The 21156-nt window shown below is 38.6% G+C and overlaps 1 protein-coding gene across 12 annotated transcripts in view; it reads right to left on the bottom strand.

Moving 5' to 3' along the window:
* Positions 1 to 20624, bottom strand: part of PPFIBP1 (PPFIB scaffold protein 1) — a 300273-nt gene extending 279649 nt beyond the window's left edge. For all 12 annotated transcript variants that reach the window (XM_077170388.1, XM_077170392.1, XM_077170389.1 and 9 more), the window contains exon 1: positions 20406 to 20624. The gene's annotated coding sequence lies outside the window, so the exon portion shown is untranslated. The remainder of the gene's footprint in view (positions 1 to 20405) is intronic.
* Between the last annotated feature and the right edge of the window lie 532 nt (positions 20625 to 21156).

Genomic DNA, 21156 nt, shown 5'->3' with positions numbered 1-21156 from the left:
ATTCTCTCCAAGCATGTCTGACTCCAAAACCTAACATAGTTGGTACTACTTTCTGCCCAATAGCACTGCCAAGAAATTAACCCAGAAATTACAGTGACGGGACTGTTTCAAAAGTAGAGAGGCTCAGCACTGGAGTTAGAACCTTTGGATTTTACTTATGCTTCTATTAAGCGGTAGGTTTCCTCCAATTTAATGGAGATAAAAATAATACTTAGGGTGGGCCACGGTGGCTCAGCAGGCAGAGTTCTCACTTGCCATGCCAGAGACCCGGGTTTGATTCCCGGTGCCTAACCATGCAGGAAAAAATAAATTAAAATAATAATACTTAACCTCATAAGGTTGGGTTCAGAAGCAAATCGAAAAACCAGGGTGAAAGGGCATTGTTTAATGGGCAAGTGCTAGGTAGGTGTTGTTATTGTTACATCATTGTTACCTCCATCTCCAAGCTTCAGCTGGTAAACTGTGTACTACCCATCTACTCAAAGTGCAGGGAGGGAGTTACCTCGATGGGGTGCAGCCACAGAAAACCTGCAGCCTAAGAGAACAAAACTCTACCAAGGCCCACAGGGGATGAGGAGTGGACAAGACAGGGTCACAGTCTAGACTCTGTCTTCCCCTACCCTGAACAACTAAAAATTTATTGCGCTCTGTATTTTATGCATGATATTTTCTGTAAACCTACAACTTCTCTAATAAAAAAATTAACTATGGACCAACACTGTGCCAGGCATAGCCATAGTTTGCTGAGCAAGCTGTTGGTCCCAATTAGTCTCTATAGAAGCCCCTACTTTCAGTAAGCTCACTTCCACCCTGCAGGAAAGAAAATCAATTGCAAAACCAAATAAACTTGCTTGGATGCCCAAAAAGAGTATTACTGTTTCTTGTCAACTTTCCTATACATACACACAGGCATATAAATAAAAACATGTGGTGGATTTTCCATCATACACAGTGGGTGCCCACATTAGACTAAGCAATTGAGGCTGCCCACTTACCTTTATTACGGAACTCTATTGTGGCCTATACTGGGATAAAATTTAAACACTAATAACTCAGTGTAGTGACTTCCAGAGCAGAAAGGGTTCATTTCCATTTAGACAGAGGAAGGCTGAAGAATCCAGCTGGGGTTGGAAGTGGGGTGAAATCAATAGTCGACTATTTTAAAATTTTAAACTTCTGTATTACTAAAATCAAAATTAAAAGAGAAGTGAAATAAAAAATTAGTAAAAAAACACGTGAGCATATTTACAATACCTATGAGAGAGAGTTAATAAGTGAAATACATGAACTAGAGTGTATAACACATGCAAAAATACTAATTTCCAATGAGCAAAAGATATGAGCAGTTTGTTAAATAATATACTTGACAGTCATATTAACATGTTTGACTGTGTTACTGTCAAATAAAAGGACAACTAAGTATCTTTTCTCTTTGAAAATTATTAAATATTATTAAAATGAGAACACTGCCCTGCTAACAGGAGCAAAATGTAGTAGAAACTTTTGGCAACTGATGGCAATATTGATCAAGATGCCCTCACATGAATTCCTGATATTCTTGCAAGCAGTGGGGACAAACAAATCAATAAGCCAAGCCCTGAATCTTGGGGTTTGCCCCTATGAAACTTATCCCCACAAAGGATAGGCTAAGCCTATTTAAAATTAGCCTAAGAGTCACCCCCCAGAGAACCTCTTTTGTTACTCAGATGTAGTCTCTCTCTCTTTCAGCCGACATGGCAAGCAAACTCACTGCCCTCCCCTTCTCTATGTAGGACATGATTCCCAGGGGTTTAAACCTCCCTGGCAATATGGGACAGAAATCCTAGAATGAGCTAGGACTTGGAATCAAGGGATTTGGAAAAACTTCTCGACCAAAAGGGGGAAGAGAGAAATGAGACAAAATAAAATGTCAGTGGCTGAGAGATTTCAAACAGAGTTGAGAGGTTATCCTGGAAGTTATTCTTATGCATTATGCAAATATCCCCTTTTTAGTTTATGAAGTATTAGAGTGGCTAGAGGGAAGTGCTTGAAACTGTAGAAGTGTATTCCAGTAGCCATGTTTCTTGAAGATGATTGTATAATGATACAGCTTTTGCAATGTGACTGATTGTGAAAACTTTGTCTCTGATGCTCCTTCTATCTAGGGTATGGACAGATGAGTAAAAATATGGATAAAAATTAAACAAATAATAGGGAGAACAAAGGTTAAAATAAATTAGATAGATTGAAATACTAATGGTCACTGAGAGGGAGGGGTAAGGGATATGGCATGTATGAGTTTTTTCTTTTTTCTTTTTTATTTCTTTTGCTGGAGAGATGCAAATGTTCAAAAAAATGATCATAGTGATGAATACACAACTACATGATGATATTGTGAGCCACTGATTGTACACCATGTACAGAATGTTTGTATGTCAAGAATCATTTGTTTGGTGTTTACAATTAAAAAAAAAAAAAGATGCCCTCACATGTCCAGAGCCTTTGGCTCTGTTCCTGGTCATCTGTTGTAAAGACGTGAGTGATAAGAAATGCAGAAAACACTCACTGCACAAAGATGTCCAACAAAATCTGAAAACAGGCTCTATTTGTGCAATGAGTTAAAATAAAATCATGGAATACAACAGAGGAAATATCATGTTTATAGATAGTTTAACAGTGTTGGGAAATACAAATTCAAAAATGCTAAATAAAAAAATACAGGGGATGCAAAATTATATACTCAGACTATGTCAACCATGGAAAAAAGTATACAAATAGGGAAAAAAATGGAAGGAAGGCAGTGGTTGTGCCTTGAAGTGGTAGTATCAGTGATTTTTTTTGTGTCACCTCCATATTTTTTCTATTCTTCTCAAACCTATAAGGTGCATATATTTCTTATATAATGACCAAAAAAAAAAATGTTTTAAGCCAAAGTGCAAATCCACAATAAACAAAAGATGGAAATCTCAAAGGTACTCAAAAGCTCTCTACTCTACTACCACAGGGACCAAAATACTATGCAGTAGGTAGGGAAGGCAGGGAACAAGAGAAAAAGCAGTCTTGTTTTAAATCTGGGGCTAGAAAAACATTAGCTTTGTTGACGTGAAAACAAAAACTTTTCACATCCCATTATCAAAACATATTTTGGAAATTCATTAACCAAAACATTTTTCATCAGAGGATTTAAACCCACATGCCAAAATTATCTCTGCAGAACAAACTACTTAAGCAAGCAGGAAGTTTACCAGGAACACCCTAAAAATTAATAATTGTTTTAACAGCTCTGAAAAATCCACACCAGCTTGTTAGTACACAGTGTAACACAATCTCCATTGAGTCTGTCACCACTTCTAACCAGGAGAACATGAAATACTTAGCATAAAGATTTTCACAGTCTAGCATCACAGATGCTGAAATGAAGCCTTTTGGGGTTCACCCTCTTGAAAGCTGACTTTGCAGTCTTTGGGATGATTTTCTTAAAGTAATAATTATGTCAAACTCTTTGCATTCATTATCTTTTTCATCTTCCCAATCCTAATAAGACGGTTTCTCAACATAGTATTAGTAATTTTTGGGACCAGATGATTCTTTTTTGGGGTGGGGGTGGGGGGCTGCCCTGTGCATTGTAGGATAGATAAGAGCAATTCCAGCCTCTAATCACTAAATGCTAGTAATAACCCACACACGCACAAACACACACACACACACACACTCTTCCTCCCACCACCCCTCCCCTGTTGTAACAATCAACACTCCCACTTCAAAACCACTGCTACAAAGTATGCACTACGAACTTCAGAGACCAAGATCCAAAACTCCGTACTATATCTGTGCACAGGTAGAAGGCCTATCTTATACTGATAATTCAAACATACACATCTTTTCAGCTTGGGTCTTTACATTTCCATAGCCTAGCATATGCTTCCACACATATTGATGGAATGAACCACTACTTTCATCACATAAATATTTACTGAACGCCTACTGGGTGGCAGGTTCTGGCAACAAAGTCACAGTTATGGCCTTCAACAAGTAGAAAACCCATCTGAAGAAACAAGACACACACAGAGATAAGTCATTTGGAATGCCAGATTAGAGGAAGCCCTCAGTTTCCTCATCTGTAAAATGGAGATAATGTACTTACTGCTGCCTTCAGAGAAAATTAACTGAGATGTGAAAGTAAAGTTCCTATCACAGAGCACAATTTCAAAACACAACTAGACTTCAGATGAACTATATGGTGAATATACATATACATAAAACTGCATTAAAAACAGTAAATGAAAACACGAGAGGGAAAGACTAGTGAGCACAGTTAGCAAAACAGAGGGTATAAATCAAATAGCTATTCCTTTTACCTGTAGTAGAGAGAATCTAAGAGCAATAGACGTGAGACCACTATATAAAGCCTTTTGGTAACAGACGGTGATGACGTAAGCATAACAATGTGAATGTAATTAGCACCACCGAATTATATACTAGAAAATAATTTCAATGGGAAATTTTAAGTTGTATGTATGTTACAGAATAAAAAGCACAGAACTGTACAATACAGAGTAAACCCTAAAATAAATTATGGACTAAAGTTAATAAGAGTTATAACACTGTTCATCAACTGTAACACACTAATGCAAACTGCACATATGGGGGGTAAAAGGTGAATTCTGTGCATTCTGAACTATTTTTCTAGAATTTCTCTAACAACAACAACAAAAATTGTACACACAAAAAACTAGATCCCAACATATGGTAACAATAAGTACAGGCACTGGAAGAATCACAACATCTCAAATTCACTGGACTGAGAGAAATCTTCAAAACTACCTAGATTCACTGCCTGCTTACTTGGGACTTGAATGTTTAAATCCAAAAATTCTGATAACCTGATTACTACTGGGCTTTGGTTCCTGGGCTAGGAGCTGACTGAAATTTTCAACAAGGTTTCCTGGAAAGCTGTTTTAAAGGGGGCCTGGAGGAAAGAGGAGAGTTTAAGAAAGAGAAGAGCAATAGAAAAAAATAGAGCTGTTTAAGGAACTTAACTGGTCTCCTGCCCAGGGGGGCACCAGAAGGCAAGCTTGAGCTTGGAGAAAGAGGTCAAGTTCAGATGAGGTCACAAGGTGACACACAGTTGTGACATAGGCTGGGTGTAACCTAGGAAACTGCTTTCCTAAAAAATGCAACCAAGATCTATTATAAAGCATACATACAATTTCCATTAAGAATAGAGAACTTCCCATATTCTAGAGCAGCTAGAAGGAAAATTCTGAGAGAACAGTATGGTGGCCGAAGACAAACTCTGGGATCTGTCCTGTAAACTACTTGTTGAAGAGTGCTTTGAAAACTACTGCTTTTTTCTTTCTTTGCTTTGTATATATGTTATATTAAACAATTTTAAAAAAAGGAAATAAAAAATAGAGAGCTTGATTTCTCAGAGGAAAATATCAACCTTGAGACTGCTTCAAAACTTTCCCAAAGAACAATAAGCAGATACTTGCTTTAAATTTATAAAACTGAAAGTGAAAATGTTGCCAGCGCAAAGAGCTAATCTTCCCTAAACATAAACACAAACACCTTCCTTCCCATATTTAGCTAGGGCAGGAAAACAAGAGTCCAGAGCAGCCATGGCTTCTCTTTTTTAAATGTGAATTTCAATAGATGAAACTTCCCAAACTGTGTAAGTGCTGGTTCAATTTCTTAAAACACAGTGTAGGTCAAACCCAACCTATCTCTAGGCAGTCTTTATCCCAGGGCCACCAGTTGCTGTAGGCCATAGTCCCTGGAAGTTCAAAGAAAGCTTTGGAGGCCTCTTACCAAAGATTTATTTGGAAAATTTGCCTGGCAGTGAGGTGCAGAGTAGAGGGAAGGGACTAATTGCAGTGATCCATGTAAGAGAAAACTGCAGAATCTAAATCAGAGATGATGCAGATGTGAACCTAGGCAGTGACAGAGGGAATGAGGAAGGAATCAAAAAAAATACTTAAAAGGCAAAAATGACAGTGCTGGTGGCCATGAGAGGTTCCCTAGAATAATACAGATAAACCTTACCTACTACAAACTTTGATAATGAAACTGAAACTTTAAGATCAAAAGGAAACCTGGGTTTAAAAGTGAGCACACACCCACTAAGATGGTTATTATTTTTAAAAATGGAAAATTTTTAAAGTTGGCAAGGATGTGGAAAAATTGAAATACCTGTGCACTGCTGGTGGGAATGTAAAATGGTACAGCCACTATGGAAAACTGTTGGTGGTTCCTCAAAAAGTTAAATACAGAATTATCATATAACCCAGCAATTGTACAGCTAGGTATATACCCAAAAGAAATGAAAATGGGGCCTAAAGAGATATTGTACATCAATATTCATAGTAGTTTTATTCACAACAGCCAAAAAATGACAATAACACAAGGATAAATAAAATGTGGCATATACATACAATGGAATATTACTTAACTTCAAAAAGGAATGATGTTCTGATGCATGCTACAACATTGATGAACCTTGAAAACATTATGCTAAGTGAAAGAAGCCAATCACGAAGGATCACAAAATGTATAACTACATTCACATGGACTGAAAGTAGATTAGTGATTGACTAAGATTGCAGGAAATAGGAGGATTGATTGGATAATGATGGCTAAGGGGAGAAGGCTTCTTTTTGGAATAATGAAAATGTTCTAACTTATGATTGTGGTGATAGATGCACAACACTGTGAATATACCAAAAATTCAAAAGCCATTTATTTGAACACTTTAAATGGATGAATCATATGGTATGTGGATTACAACTCAATAAAGCTGTTAAAAAAAAAAGCATTTAGAATAGGCCAATTAATTGAGCAGAATGTAAATCTGAGGCTACCTGGGGCTAAGGGGAGGGAAAATAGGGAATTATTGCATAATGGATAGAGTTTCTGTTTTGGGTGATGAAAGTTTCGGTAATGGATGGTGATGATGGCAGCACAATAATGTAAATATAATTAGTGTCACTGAATTGTATTCTTAAAAATGGTTAAATGGCAAAGTCGACCATGTTACTATAATAAAATTTTTCTTTTAATTTTTTTTTTAAGTCAGCTCTTTGGCGTCTGAAACAAGGGACATCTTCATGGATGAGCGACCTATACAGTCACACAGGACCCCACACTCAGAAAGGCCCCTCACTTGGTTTAGTGTTCTGTTGCCACCATCTTGAAAGTCTTAAAAATGTTATCTTCAAACCTGCGTTCTTTAAGTGAAGTCTGATAGGACAATGGAGCTTGCATGTGAGCAGAGGAGATACTCTTAAGAAGTGTGCCCACAAGGAGCCAAGATGATGGCTTAGCAAGGTGTAGTAAATAGCCAGAAATGGTACAGAAGAACTGCTGGGGCCACGTTAGTGGCCAGACCCACAGTGTACCCCAGTCTGGACAACCTGGACCAGCTGTGAGCCTACCCAGAACAATGAGTTCCCTAAGCTGTGTGAGAGATAAATATTTTTTATTTAAGGTGTAATGGAGAGTCTGGACAGAACTGCATGAAAATGTAGAGTTGTGTTCCAGTAGACATGTTTCTTGAAGATGATTGTATAATGATAAAACTTTCACAATGTGACTGTGTGATTGTGAAAACCTTGTGTCTGATTCTCCTTACTGGCAGACGAGTAAAACATATGGATTAAAAATAAATAAATAACAAGAGGAACAAATGTTAAAATACATTTAGTAGATTGAAATGCTAGTAATCAATGAAAGGGAGGGGTAAGCGGTATGGTATTTATGAATTTTTTTTTTCTTTTCATTTGTTTTTCTGAATTGATGCAAATGTTCTAAGAAATGGTCATGATGAATATACAACTGTGTGATGATATTGTGAGTTATTGATTATATAACAAGAATGGAATGATCATATGGTAATAATGTTTGTGTTTGTATGTCGTTATGTTTAATAAAGAAAGAAAGAAGTGTGCCCACCATTCCCTAATGCCCCGTCACATTCAGAGTTCACTATGCCCCATCATCACAGAGTTTGGTGAACAAGATGCACGGGAGTTCACCAAAACTAAAACAGAGTTCAAGGTAAGCAACTTAGAAATACAAATGAGTAAGGAGGGAGTGGGAGGCAGTGTGTGGGGCTCCAAGAGACCATATTTTCCCTTAGAATCAGAACTTGGTGCACAGAAAGAAGGCAATGGTGTTCTAAGAAGCACTAATGACCGAGAAACCCTATGACACTCTTTCTTATTCCTGTTGCATTTCTATATTAAATAATCACTTACGCTGAAAATAATAACACAGAAGGAGAGGGAAAGATAGGGCAATCCCTTGTCCTTTTTCCTTTCAGTCTTCCCTTACTTACTTAAGCTAAAGGTAGAGAGTGCTGATAGAATGTGTGCATATCAAGAAGTGAAATAAAACTGGTTAGTTTTGTGCATGATTCCACTATTCAGAAAGCATGTATAACTGCAAAATATGGATTGTGTGATTTCAGTAATCTGCATATGAGTTAAATGCTCTTACATTCGCATTTAAAACTACCATTGCACAATTAAAGATGAACCGTAAAAATAATGCTAATAATTTAAAATTTTAATTTTCTTCACTTAGAATGACATTCAGTAGTGAATTTAAAATGCCATGACAAGTCAAGATAGACTGTGGATAAAGGGGAAAAAAATCTACATATTGGTACCTTTAACAACATTCTTTTCCTGCATTTTGAACAAGGGGTTCTGCATTTTCATTTGCATTAGGCCCCAAAATTATAGCCAGTCTCTCTGAGAACCACTGAGCATAAAACTACTATGACTATCTAAGCATGTTTCAGAGAGTTGGATAAGGTTTTACTGACATACTTTCAAAACAACCCAAAGACCCACCTATGGACTGATTGTGGGGGGTGGTCAGTTTGGGCCACACACTTTTAATTACGGGATTGCTTCAGGACTTTTCTCCCATCACCTTTATGTCATCACAACAACAAATCTGCTGAAATACCACAACCCAATGTCTTTCCAACTAAAGATATCTCAAGAAATATTTAAACTGAACATTAAAGAAAACCCCAACAAGGGTAACATTTAATCCGGAGGCCACTCTACTGGACAACTCCTCTCTATAGAGTATTTGCTGGTGCCTTGGTGATTCCGTTTTAAACAAAACCAGGCTGTGGCCGAGAATGTGCTGTTTCTCACCACTCAGGATGCCTAGTTTTCCCCGGGAAGTTGTTCTGCAAACCATTAAGTCCAGTGGTCCAGAAATATCTCCTTCAAATAGAGTCAAGTTTTCCTTTGTCTAATTTCATTCTCCTCTTCTTTTGTGTACAATTGTTTTCCACTTCAATAAATTAATTTCCTGCCTGGAGACACATCTTGGCAAATGTGTCAGATTGTATTGTTTAGATGAGAAACTTACGTCATTCTTTCAAATTTTTCTCCTGAACCAATAATCCCTAGAATCAGCCTCTCAGGAGCTTGAGTTACTTTATGAATTTCCTTTCAGCCAGCACCCCATTCTTCCCATTTCTCCTTATTTCTCCTAGTTTGCAAGCTGCTGGGATGCGATATACTAAAAATGGAATGGTTTGTAAAAGGGGGAATTTATTAAGTTGCAAATTTACAGCTCTAAAAGCCATGAAAATTTGCCAATTTAAGCAAGCCTAAAAAAATGTCCAAATTAGGGTACCACAAGAGGTCACCTTCACTAAAGAAAGGCCGATGAAGATCAGGGCCTTTCTCAACTGGAAAGGCACACAGTGAACATGGCAAAGTCTGCTAGCTTTCTCTCCAGGCTTCTTATTTCATGAAGTTCCCCCAGGGGCCGCCTCCTTCTTCATCTCCAAAGGTCTCTGGTTGCATGGGCTCTCTTGGTTCTCATGGCTCTGAAGCACTTTCCAAAATGGTTCCTCTTAAAGGGTTCCAGTAAGCAACCCCACCTTTAACGGGTGGAGACACAACTCCATGAAAACCATCTAATCAAAAGTTGCCCCCACAATTGGGTGGGTCACATCTCCATTGATAATCAAAAAGTTCCCTTCTGGCAATAATGAATGAGGATTAAAGGACATGGCTTTTCTTGCGTATACTACAGGTTCAAACTGGCAAGTTCCACCATCTGGACCCCAAAAAGACATGTTCTTTCCAAATGTAAAATACATTCATTCCATCAAAATATCACAAAACCTTAAACCATTTCAGTAACAATACAAATACAATACAAAGTCAGAAACAATACAAAATCTCAACAAAGTCATTTACAGTCATGGTCTGTCCTAAGGCTCTGGACCTGTAAAACTCAGAATAAGTTATTTGCTACCAACATACAAAGGAGAGACAGTCATAGGATAAATATTCCCATTTCCATAAGGAGAAATTGGAAGTAACACAAGGGTCACCGGACCCACGCAGTTTTGAAAACCTACAGGGCAAACTCCCTTAGATTTCAAAGTCTGAGAGTCATTTATCTTCAGGGCTTTAGAAAGTGGCAGTCCCACCAGTTCCAAGGGCCTGTGCAGAGGCCTGCCTCTCTCTGAATGCAACCTTGAGGGACACTGGGAGACCACCTTTTCCTCGGCTCCACCCTCTCCAAGCATGGGGCACACCCAGGATAGCTGCATCTCTGGCGCTAGCGCTCAACCCCTTCATGTGGTGGTAGCCAGGCTCTCTAATTCCCAAGGAATGTGCTACACCCCCTCCAAGACCTGAGGCAGCACAACTCTTCCACTGTAATAAGGTGAAGGCCCATCCTCTGCCTTCTGAGCAAACTCACCCTCTCCAAGCACTTGGCTGGATCAGTTTTCCTGGCCTGAGGTTTCTTGACTTCTGACTTTAGCTTCCTTAGTTCTGCCTCTGAAGTTATTTTACCTTCACTTTCCCTTTTCTGAGCCCCCAAATCTAGACTGGCAGCAGCTCCATTTGTACAGATCCCACAGCATTCTTGTTGGCTTTCTAGGTAGTAAGCAAGGAACGTGTCCATCACACAGAAGGAGTTTTCACAAATCCTTCCTGGATAACTCCATCTCCAATCCTGGCTTTCTCTGAAACGGTGGACTTGTTACACATTTGGCCAAATGCTCATGTGGGGCACTATTCTCTGGGATCTCTCTTCCTGGAAGCCCCAAATTTTCCAGAATATCACCTTCTGGTTTTTTTGTACCCAAGAGTTCATTTCTCAGTTTATCTCTTTCCTGTCACATTTCACTATACGCTGCAAGGAGAAACCAAGCTGCACTTTCCATATTTAATTTGGAAATCTCTTCTGCTAAATATCCAAGTTCATGACTTTTAAAGTCTGTCTTCCAGTCAAAGCCACTAGTCAATTTTGCCAGATTATCTGCCATTTTAAAACAAGGATCACCTTCTTTCCAGTTTGCAATAACACACCTCATTTCTATCTAGAGCCTCATCAGAGGTATCTTTAGAGTCCACATTTCTACCAACAGTCTCTTCAAAGCATTTTAGGCCTTCTCTATCAAGCTTCTCACAACTCTTCCAAAATCTTCCCCTTATCCATTTAAAAAACTGTACCAATGTGTTTGGTATTTGGAAACCGCAGCACCCTACTTCTCCAGTACCAAAATCTGTTCTAGTCTGCTAGCTACCGAATGCAATGTACCAGAAACAGAATGGCTTTTAAATGGGGAAATTTCTTAAGCTGCAAGTTTACAGTTCTAAAGCTGTGAAAATGTCCCAATTTTCCTTCTTCATCTCCAAAGGTCTCTGGCTGCATGGGCTCTCATGGTTCTCGTAGTGTTGCCATGGCTCTCGTCATTCCGAAGCTTTCTTCAAAATGCTTCCTCTTTCAAAGGATTACAGTAAACTAATCCAGACCCACCTGAAATGGGTGAAGTCACATCTTCCTCTAGCCCAAGGTTAATACCCACAATTAAGTGAGTCACATTTCTGTGGAGATAATCTAATCAAGTTTCCAATCGATAATGCTGAATAGGGATTAAAAGAAATGGCTGCCTCCACAAGAGGCACCCCAGATTCCATCTCTGTTGTGCTACTTAAACACTCTCTCCAAGTTCACCAATAACCTGATGCACTATCTGTGTGACCTTTGGCAAACTACTTAATCTATTTGTAACTTAGAGTCATCAACTATAATATGAAAAGAATAACAGTTCCTTTTTCTTAGGGATGATGTAGGATTAAATCTAAGTTAAAATATGCAAAGTGCCTAGTGTGTGGTATATAAGTGTTATGAATACATTAAGCTGTTCACAGCTTAGTACATAAGTACTATTATTTTACTCATTTACACAAGTAGGGTCGTTGTTAGTCATGATGGGAACTCGAATTCCAGATGTTCAAATCTTAACTAATCATATCCTCATTAAAACTCAACCTTCACTTGTGTACCCTTCCTGATTTCAGAGTGTTCTAGTCCTCTCCTCCCCATCCCTACATATACCCCTAGTAACACCCAACATACTATTTCCAGAGTTGCCTTTATAAAATAGTTTTCACCCTCCCTCCCACCTTAAAAAAATATGTGTTTTAAAACAGGCCCCAATATATCTTACCTTTCCTAACAATTTTGTTCTATCTTATCTCTCTCTAAATCTAATCTCACTATACTCTGAGGTTTCCTCCAAACCCACAGACTAACTCACCCTCTGACCTTACACTGCAATTCCCAGGGGCACTCTGTTCCCCATGTCCTCACCTCCCTGCACTGCCTCCTCATAATCTCCCACTCATCCTATGAGGCCCCATTCAAACCCCACCCCCTCTGCTGGAACCCCACTAACCAAGCCCAATCTCCTCCTTTGCTCTAGTCACTAGTCTAATTCATATAACCATCTTTCCCCATGTATACTCTGCAGGGCCCAACAAATTGATATTTTATGAATTTGGTATTTTTTTAGTATTTCAAGAGCAATAGATGCTTGTTATAAAAGAGACAAAACATGCTGTAAAAATACTAAAGTCCCCTTCATCTTTCCTGCAATCCAAATCCCACTCCACATAAATCACCTTATTTAACAGTTTTTCAATGCAATGACAAATGTAAACCACATATGCTTGAGTGTGTGATACAAAATATAACTTATTTCTTTTCTTAAATATATAAGATGGACAACTAGTTCATTTCCTAGACCATGACCCTAAAAAAGTAAAAGTAAAAAATAGACATCTATACATCAGTTTATCTTTTTCAGTTCCTTAACAAAGCTAAAGAAGCTTCTAAATCTGTTTTTTTAATCACAGTTACATGAAAAGAATTTCATACCCTCTCTGTCCCCATCTTCTACATATGAATATTCTTTTTTTTAATTTTTTTTACTGTATAGTATAACATATATACAAAGCAAAAATTATAAATAAAAAAGTATTAGTTTTCAAAGCAGTCTTCAAAAAGTGGTTACAGGATAGATTCCAGAGTTTGTCATGGACTACCATACGATCCTCTCATATTTTTCCTTCTAGCAGCACCAGAATATAGGAGGCTAGAAGGCTTAAATACTCTTTTATCATCACAATCAACTTTTTTCCTTCTTTTTTTTGTGAACAATAACATATATACAAAAAAGCTATAAATTTCCAAGCACAGCACCACTATTAGTTGTAGAACATATTTTCAGACTTTGATAGGAGTTACAATTCCACAATTTTAGGTTTTTACTTCTAGCTGCTCTAAAATACTGGACACTAAGATATCAATTTAATGATTCAGCATTCATATTCATTAAGTCCTATTTTCTATGTATAATTTCACCTTCAACTTTGATCTTTCCATACCTTGGGGTTGTTTGGGCTATGACAATTCTAAATTTTTTATATTGGAAGGGTCTGTTGATAATGGGGTAGTGAGATGGAACTATCTGATGTTCTGGAGAGGCTGGGCTAGGTTTCAGGACTTATCTGGACCAGGGACCTATCTGGAGGTTGTAGGTTTCTGGAGAGTTACTCTAGTGCCTGGAACTCTTGTGGAATCTTATATATTTGCTCTAGGTGTTCTTTAGGATTGGCTGGAATGGTCCTGGTTGTGGGTTGGCAGGTTATGATAGGTAGCAAGGTCTACCTGAGGCTTGCATAAGAGCAACCTCCAGAGTAGCCTCTCCAATCTATTTGAACTCTCTCAGCCACTGATATTTTATTAATTATACTTCTTTTCCCCCATTTGGTCGGGACGGAATTGTTGATTCCGTGGTACCAGGTCTGGATTTATCCCTGGGAGTCCTCTCCCACGTCGCCAGGAAGACTTTCACCCCTGGATATCATGTCCCACGTGGGGGGCATATGAATATTCTTAAGGGCATAAGACCATATTTTATTTGTCCTTACATCTCCAATACAACCTAGTACAAAAAAGGGCACTGCTAAAATGCTCAACGAAATAATAGAATTATGTCATAAACCCACTGCTTATTGTGTGCCAGGAAAATAGCTGTTAAAACTTCATATGCTTGATCATTATTTAATATCAAAACCACCTACTTCAGAGATGACTTAACCAAAATTACACAACTAGTAAAGGGTAGAACGAGGATTCCAATCGACATTTGTCTGACTCCAGCACCTGCATCCTTCATCCTATAATTCAGTTAATTAAATTTTCATAAAGACATCCTATGCATTCACAACTAAAGTGAGAGAACAGAAAACTCCCAAGTATTCTGGTTTGAGGTGAGAGAGTGAAGGTGAGGATAAAATTTGAGAGTTGAAATGAGTAGAGAGTAGATGGAGACAAGCAATTTCAGCTATAGAACTAATCTACCATTCAGCTAATCCTTCTATGTTTACCGAGCACTTACTAGGGGAAAGAGTTGAATTACTTGCCTCTGCCTCTACAGGCTCCTCATGCACTCTTCTTCAGTAACAGTTGTCACCATTAAAAAAAAAATCTATATGCTGGATGTGCCCTTATTATTTCTATTAATTTCTAATTATTTCTAACCCTTACAAAAATTCTGTGAGACAAATATCAGTACCACCATTTACCAATGGGAAAATTAAGACCCAGAGAAGTTAAAGTACATACCAATATTAGTCTGTCATGAACAGCAAAGCCAGGATTCAAGTGGAGGTTTGTGTGGTTCCAAAGTCCTAACTCTCTCTCTCATATAGAATAATGCCTTTTAAGGCTTAAAGGAAAATGAACTATGATTTTTTTTTAATTTAGTCTCAGTTAAGATCATATTTGACTGCAAGTAATAGATCCAACTCCTGTGGTTTAACTGAATAGATTTTATTTTTCTCACACCGTCAGGAGATGGGCAGATGAGGTCTGACATAATAGTGTCAGAGTGCCGTTAGTCCCAGCCTTCTTCTAACTGTCCGCCCAGGCTTCCCTAGGCTTCACGCTTACTGTCTGTGGTCACAAGACGGCTTCTCCATTACCATGTTCGAGGGAGAAAAAAGAGCAAAAGGCCTAAGAGCTCTTATACAGTCTGTACCCTTATAACAAACTTACAGTTCACTGGCAGGATGCTGTCAACTGGACACCCCCTAGTTGCAAGGGATGCTGGAAAGCAAGCTTTTTTATTAACTGGCTATAGTGGATTAAACAAAACCAGAGCTCTGCTGTAGAAAAGAAGTGGGAGTGATGAATATTGGTTGGGCATCCATGTTTGCTCCACAGTTAAGTAGAGGACAAGTCATCCTAGAGAATCAAGGCACCCCAAGTGGAGAAAACATCAAAGAACTATGTTTAGAAGCTTTCTCAGTTGTGCAAAGTCATATTGATGGGGGTGAAAGACTGAAGAATGTGAAAGTTTTACAAAAGCATCCAGGCAGCTGATCCAACGGAAAAACACCGAGACCCAGGTGACTAACAAATCCTCCTGGCCAACTCACAGGTTCCATAAGAGTGTTTCCTCTAAGTTTTCACTGCTTCCCTTCCTCCATCTCACTCACTTCCCTGAGGTAATTTAGATGGGAACCTACAGGCTCATTTGACTTTTCCATCGTTCATAATTGAAGAATAAAGTGTGTTAAAATTCTGATTCAAATGAAGTAATATTCTCTACTGTATGTTTTTAAAAAGAAGTGGCATCTTTAGAAAGAAATGATGAATCAACTTCAGCCACACTATAAAGTTACTGTATGATGAAAAGAGGTCATACAGTTTTGACCTTGCTTTCACTTTATTCCAAATAAAGTGAATTCATAAACTTTCCTTATAAAAAACCTATATAACTCTCTGGAGGTAAGACATTTGTTCAAAGTACTATAGAGAAAAGGTTGGCAAAGAGACAGCAAAAGTACTTCAGTGAGCTAGATCCTAGGCACACAAATGCAAGATGAGATAGGCACATTTAGTGATAAATCACCTTTCTCAGGTCCAGGTCTCTGGTACAGCAGTATATTCATAAAAGAGTAAGTACACTTTCCCACTAAGCCAAACACACCCAGACCTACCCCATTTGGCTAAAGAATTTGGCCCCTTATTTATGAATGGTCTGAAATAGCAACTTTTCTCTTTCTTTCACCAGGGTGAAATTAAGTTTACCCAGTTCTCAAAAACAATAAGAATCATCATATCCGCTCTCCTGAGCATAGGTCTGTTTTCATGTCAAATGCTTGATTTAAATTAAAGGAGAGGTGAAAATACTCAGACCTATTCTGAAGTTCAGAAGATGGCCATAAAATCTACCACCAGTCCAAGCATATTTGATCTTCTTCCTATGTGATCCATATATGACATCTGAGACTTTGCCAGAATGTCTGATACTCAAGGCAATTCGAGTTTAGACAATTCCTTCAGCCATGAACGCTTTTAGGTGCACCACAGAACAAAAACCACTAAATGATCTTTCTATTCTGAACTTGTTATACTTGCCAACAAAAACAGGTTGTGAGTAAAGACCAGTCAAAATGTGAGTCACACAAATTCCAGGGAGACACATAACCAAAGTTCAGTCAAAGCCTATGACAACACACCCACCTGGACCACTCAGAGTCCAAACCCACATTTCAGAAATAGAAGTTGTCTGATGGGTACATAGAGGAACCTGTTTAACTCAGACCCTTCTCTCCCACCTTCCCCCAACAAAACACGTGAGCAAGAGCTGCCAAACAAGTGTGCAAACTTAAAACTCCTGAAAGGGTCCATCTGCTAATCTAAAATTTAGTTGTTCCACTTTCTTCAATATGAAAATAATATTAACGCAAATGGAACTCTCACCACTTGGCTTCTGAAACATTATCAAGTAATGCCAAGCTAGCATCAATTATTACCATATTAAAAATAAAGAGTGTAAACAAAATAGAAAAGTCTTTTTATTTTGTAGAGTGAGTTAGTTCAGTTTAGTTTTTTTAAGCCATTAGCTCCATTTAATAAAGCATCAATCTTTGTGAAGCATGTGACAAAAAGCCGTAGGCATTTTTACTAGGAAAAAGTTTCTGACCTGCATTGTGCTTAAACTGAGAAACAAATGGCGTCATACACTACAGATGCAGGGAACTGTACAAGAGAGCAGTTTTGTCAGTTTTTGGACAGTTTGGTGACTGATTTAATTGCGAAACTATCAACCTTTACTTGAATGGAAATGCTAGCCAGAGGGCAGACACTTTGTTCCCTTAATTTCCAAACAACACCCAACATCCTAATCTAATGCTTTGAACTTCATACCTAAACCCAGCTGTTCGACTATGGCTGGAAAAAAAAAAAAAAAAAATCCTGACTCCCTAAATGCATACACTATTGACTGCTGAGTGTTGATTTTTTTTCTTTTTAATTTTAGGACCAATGACTTTCTAGGGACATCTCAGTAATTTTTTTTTAATAATTATTATGCACTTCCTCTTGCTTATGTTTTCACCTTATAGCAGCATTTCCATAATGAAGAATCAGGACACAGATCCAAGCAAGAATAGGATATTCATTCATTAACTGTTTTGAAAAGGTAACTCAAACCAGGCCAGAAACTGCAATAATATTTTTGAAAAGATAGAATGCTCAACAAGGTCTTCTCTCAGTTAACAGCTGGAAAATCAAGCTGTTTAGGATGTAGATAATAATTTTTTAAACCGGAGATGAAAACCTCAGTTATTTTTAATGTAACAAATTATTAACATAATGTAAATTAACTAGAAAAATACAAATATTTTATGAATATGAAAGCTAGTCAGTAACTGAGGGGGAGAAAATGACCTTGCTCTATGCACTGCTACAGTAGTGACAAAAGATTATGTAAACAAACTAACTCCCTCAATGAACTTGTTTCCAAAGACTGTCTATGATGCCCTTGTAATTAAACACTACTGACTTGAAACTACAGTGTATCCTGAGATTTCAAGCCAACATTTGTCCCTAAGGGCCAGGTTATCCTAATTATTAAAACAGCTACTGCAATTATAATAGTTGCTGGTCAAAGAGAATTTAACCAAAGCCTGGTCACATTGTTCTCTTTCAAGTTTTGTTCTTTGAAAGTACCATGTTTTATTATACCACATCTGCCTCATAAACACAGAGTAAGAGAAATATTGGTTCAAATTAATTACATAAACTTAATGTTATTACTCAAACTGAATGAAATTTAAAGCTTTGATATATTGTTTCTTAGGGTAGAACTAGCTTCTTGGAAAGAAAGTATCAATCAGAATTTGGCCCAGCTACATAACCTTCTGAAAGCAGTCTTCAGTTGACTGGTTTTTGCAGCTCCATTCCTCAGTTAGACCGACTAGCATTTGAACACTCCATCAGCCAAGGTTCCAGTGAGCTCACATTTGCCCACAGGAATTCCACATCACCTCATTTTCTTTCCTACTGAAAAAGTACACTGGAAAATACAATATGTTTTAGTACTTCCTATAGTACATAAATAGAAAAGACTTGCTCTGTATTACTTCAGAATCATTAGCAATTTCTGTTCATTAGCCCAAAAACACAACCCAAAATTGAAATGTGCTCACTGTTCCACGAAGCACCTTCCCTTTTCAAAAAGCCTGCTCTTTATCCACTTTACGCTATTTATTGTTTTCAGGAATGAAAAGCAGTAACAATAACTAATAACAAGACCCACATGTTTTATAAACAATAGCGAAACAAGATCACTTTTTTTTAGTTCTGAAATCTAATTGTCATCTGGCTAGAAAGATGAAGAACCCCACCCATAAAGTCCCCTATCTGCACTCTTCCTGACTTAGGTTTATTAGACACAACGTTGGAGCTTCTTTCTTTCCACATCTCCTAGAACTGCCCTTTCCTTCAGGCGTCTGGGATATAGCTTTTGCCTCACAATGAAGTCCATGCCCATTCCTACTGACCTGGCGACTGGGGGATCACCACTATCTAAGCAATTGCAGGGAAAGAAAGGGAAAACCCAACTCAAGAGTCTCAGTCCATACTGGTTTTTTTCTTCTCCAAAATAAAGAACCTTAAGCACTGACTAAAGGTTCTCAATCAATTTATGTACAAACACACACACACACCACCAAAAAAGTCAATCACACCCATTCAGTGCCCTGGACACACAAATCTGCAAGTAGGAAAAAGGAAAAAAAAGGTTTGAAACAGGAAATAAGCAATCAATTAAAAATCAGAATTCTAGTCTTTCACTTCTCAAAATAATCCTTTTCCCCCAGACAGGCAACTGCTCTCCCTAAATACCAAACTTGGACTTTTAAATCAAAAGAATTTTAAATCAAGTTCTTTTTCTATTGCCATTTGCAGTTCTTGTTGAAAGGAAGGACTTGTTCTGGTCCCACAAGTTGGAAAGTTCATGTTCCTATAATTAAGAGTTTGTATGCCACGCCTTCCACCACATTTCCCTGTTAAAATTCCCTTCTCTAAAAATGCTCCCTGAAAACACAACTACAGCCCTCATTCTTTTCTCAAGCAACCACAGGAAACAGATCTGAAGATTCTCAGCAGCTTTCTTAACCCCTCCAGATCACAAAGTTGGCAACTGAAAGGGATTCTCTGTTAAAATGTAAGCACGAATTAAAAAAAAAAAATTGTAAGCGTGAATAAGATCTGAAGAATTGGTGTTTTAGAGGTGTAACCCCCCCCAAGAAACCAGTTTTTCCCACAAACTCATAATACACCCCAAATAAATTTCTCACATCCTGCCTGGAATATATAAAGGGATGGTTTAACGCTGATATTCTTTTATTTATATTGGTATATAAAAGGCCATGGGCGAACTGAAAATACACACACAAAAAAAAGTGTTTTTTTTTTCTCTCAAAGACCATAATATTTGAATCACTGATCCATAAACACTTCTCTGATTGGGGTTTTCAAATACTATTGGGAGACCAGGGTGTGGGGAACACAGAGGAGACCTTACATGTCCAATCCTGTGGTATTTTTCACATATAGGCTAGTTCGAAGCCACCACCACCCCGGCCCCCCAAAGTGCCCGTTACCATTGGGAAACAGGAGAGTTGGAAAAGGAAATTCAGCCTGGGAAGAGGAGGGGCAGCTGCAACACCCAGCTGCAACCACACAACGGTGCCACTTTCCTCCCGTCCCCAAGTGGAGCAAAACACCCTTACCTAGAGGGGTGGTGAGCCGCCGGCACTACTTCCAAAAGTTGTGGTTCACCTTCCCTCGGAGTTCAAAGTCCCAGCACTCCGTCCCCGGCGCAGGCTCGCCCTACACAACTCCTCTGCCGTCGCGCTCCAGCCTTTCCCCACCCTCTCTCCCCTGCACCATGTCAGGAATCCGGGCCAGCACCGCGCTGGGAGCTGACATCACTCCCAGTTCCAGGTACCTCCCCCTCCCACTGTCGCCTTCTCTCCTCCCTCCCTCCAAGAATTAGCCAAAGAGAGTTAGCAAGGGCGGGGTGGTGGCAGCGCCTGGGCTCCGGCTGATTGGACCCAGGGAAAGTCACTCAGGGGAGTCAACTTATTTTATACATTCCTTGCTGAGCGAGACTTCGGCTGGAAGTGGGTGTTGATGGAAAAAAAATGCTGCCTTCCCTGCTATCTCTAAAGAATGGAGATAATGATACAAGGAAGCCCTTGCAGATCGAGTTTTAAACTTTCTTGGCATATTTACTATATGCCAGATCAGAAACGAAACTAAGCCCCCTTGTTAAGGGGAAAAAAAAAATGCCTCTGTCACGGGCAAGTACGATTCCAGCGGCGCGTGGTGCAGAAAATGGCTTGCTTTACTCATGCAAATAAAGGAAAACGCCAGCTCTTCATTCTCCCCTTTTATCTTGGGACTGGTGGGTGTTCCCTTAGAATGAGAACGTGGAACTTCAAAAGCCTTTGGAAAGATTTGAAAGTGAATCCTAGAAAC

Source organism: Tamandua tetradactyla, chromosome 7, assembly GCF_023851605.1.
Source record: "Tamandua tetradactyla isolate mTamTet1 chromosome 7, mTamTet1.pri, whole genome shotgun sequence".
Classification (NCBI taxonomy): Eukaryota; Metazoa; Chordata; class Mammalia; order Pilosa; family Myrmecophagidae; genus Tamandua; species Tamandua tetradactyla.
The sequence above is the reverse complement of the archived record's forward strand: the minus strand, read 5'-3'. Positions and strand labels throughout refer to the sequence as shown.